This window comes from Melampsora larici-populina (genome assembly GCF_000204055.1).
Source record: "Melampsora larici-populina 98AG31 unplaced genomic scaffold MELLAscaffold_77, whole genome shotgun sequence".
Lineage (NCBI taxonomy): Eukaryota > Fungi > Basidiomycota > Pucciniomycetes > Pucciniales > Melampsoraceae > Melampsora > Melampsora laricis-populina.
The window spans coordinates 354508-357170 of record NW_006768841.1 but is presented as its reverse complement, the minus strand read 5'-3'; positions in this window follow the sequence as shown (position 1 = coordinate 357170).

Below are 2663 nucleotides of genomic sequence, written 5' to 3'. Positions count from 1 at the left end.
GCCACCTAGGAATTAGGTGGCCCCTCCATTGCACAATCACTCAGTGATCGTGCAATGGAGGAATCCAGGGCCAAGGCCGCACCTTGGCCCTGGACCGATCCGCAATGCCATCGCACGATCACTGATTGTGCGATGGCATTGCGGATCGGTCCAGGGCCGAGGTGCGGCATTGGCCCTGGATTCCTCCATCGCACGATCACTGAGTGATCGTGCAATGGACGGGCCACCTAATTCCTAGGTGGCCTTACTTTTAAGGTAAGGCCACCTAGCTAGGTGGCCTGATCGGTCAGATCAGGCCACCTAATTGCCAGGTGGCCTTACCTTAAAAGTAAGGCCACCTAGGAATTAGGTGGCCGTGCCATCGCACTATCACTCAGTGATAGTGCGATGGCATTGCGGATCGGTCCAGGGCCGAGCTGCGGCCTTGGCCCTGGATTCCTCCATTGCACGATCACTGAGTGATCGTGCGATGGAGGGGCCACCTAGGAATTACGTGGCCCCTCCATCGCACTATCACTCAGTGATAGTGCGATGGCATTGCGGATTGGTCCAGGGCCGAGGTGCGGCCTTGGCCCTGGACTCCTCCATCGCACGATCACTGAGTGATCGTGCAATGGAGGGGCCACCTAGGAATTAGGTGGCCGTGCCATCGCACTATCACTCAGTGATAGTGCGATGGCATTGCGGATCGGTCCAGGGCCGAGGTGCGGCCTTGGCCCTGGATTCCTCCATCGCACGATCACTGAGTGATCGTCCAATGGAGGGGCCACCTCATTCCTAGGTGGCCTTACTTTTAAGGTAAGGCCACCTGGTTAGGTGGCCCATTTGACCGATCAGGCCACCTGGTTAGGTGGCCTTATCTTAAAAGTAAGGCCACCTAGGAATTAGGTGGCCCCTCCATCGCACAATCACTCAGTGATTGTGCAATGGAGGAATCCAGGGCCGAGGCCGCAGCTTGGCCCTGGACCGATCCGCAATGCCATCGCACTATAACTGAGTGATAGTGCGATGGCACGGCCACCTGATTCCTAGGTGGCCTTACTTTTAAGGTAAGGCCACCTAGCTAGGTGGCCTGGATGTTCCAGCCAGACCACCTAGCAGCTCAGGTAGGTGGCCTTTCTGGCTGGAACATCCGCATATTTTTTTTTCTTAATTTTTTTTTCAAAATTATAATTCAAATAAAAAAAATTGAATTTATATATCTGATTCAAAAAAAAATTCTTTTCGGAATTAAATAAGATGGATTTTCTTTTCGGAATTAAATAAGATGGATTTTCTTTTCGGAATTAAATAAGATGAAACTTATAGTTTTATAGGGAAATGATTTTTTTTTACCGTTAAAATCAAAATATCATAAATATGTACATTGAAACGCATTGGTACAATCACTGCCAGCATAGATGCCTTGGGTTGAGAAATCCGAGGCATCATCGGAGGCAAATCCTTGGACAGACCTTGTCCGAGGTTTTTGCCCAAGGTATTTCTTTGCCCTGAGAATTACCTCGGATCAAAACCTCGGGAAGCTTCTGTCTGAGGTTTTGCATCCGAGGATACCTTGGATTTTGTAATCTGAGGTAAATATGTTGGTGGTGAATTTGTTTGAAAGGAATATTCGGTTTAATTACTCATCCATTTTTATATATGTATTGATATACATATATAAAATATATATTGCAACATTTCAATTACAACATGTTTGAAAGGTTTGTCCAATATTTTTGCCTTTTGTTAACAAAAAGAAAACTACATATTGAAACAATTGTCTGCCTATTGTTAAAGAAATAAATATATACTGGAAGAGTTGCATCAAAATATGATTGAAAGCATTGTTCGGTAGTATATTTTGGTAATATACTCAATTTATGTATTCTTTTGTTAATGAAAAAAAAATTATATTATGGATCGGTTTGAGTAAGATGTGTTTGAAATTTTTTTGGTTGAGATACTCATCATCCCAACTGTTTTTTTTTTCCTTTTGTTAATGAAAAAAAAATTGAAACAGACTCATTCATCAGATATTTTTGCTGGCATGTTGGTGTGTAGTTGGTGATGGAGACAGAAGGTGATTTGATGAGGATTGCAGAAGATTGAGGACGGTCAAAGAAGATCAAGGACGGTTGACAAAGATTGAGGAAGATCAAGGACAGTTGACAAAGAAATAAGAAGATTGAGGACGGTTGATGAAGAAAGAAGAAGTTCAAGGACGGTCGACAAAGAAAGAAGAAGATCGAGGACAGTTGACAGGTATTGAGGAAGATCAAGGACAGTTGACAAAGATTAAGGAAGATCGAGGACAGTTGACAAAGAAATAAGAAGATCGAGGACGGTTGACAAAGATTGAGGAAGATCGAGGACAATCGAAGAGGATTGATGATGATGAAAGAGGTTTTGGAGGAGAGCGAGACAGGAAGCAGGTACTTTGAAGCTCTTGAGACTGATGGTAGAATGTCTCCAATCGGAGGTGTTGATACCTGTGAGACCGAGCTTGTAGCTAGTTGGCCAACATGTGGTTTTTGGCTGCAGTAGAATCCAACATTGGTGTTTGAATTGTACAGTTCGAGAAATGTATTTTTTGGTTTTTGGTTTTTGGTTTTTGGGTTTTTGATTTTTTGATTTTTGGTGTTGCTGGTACTTTTTGTCGAAAGGTGACAATGCAATGAAAA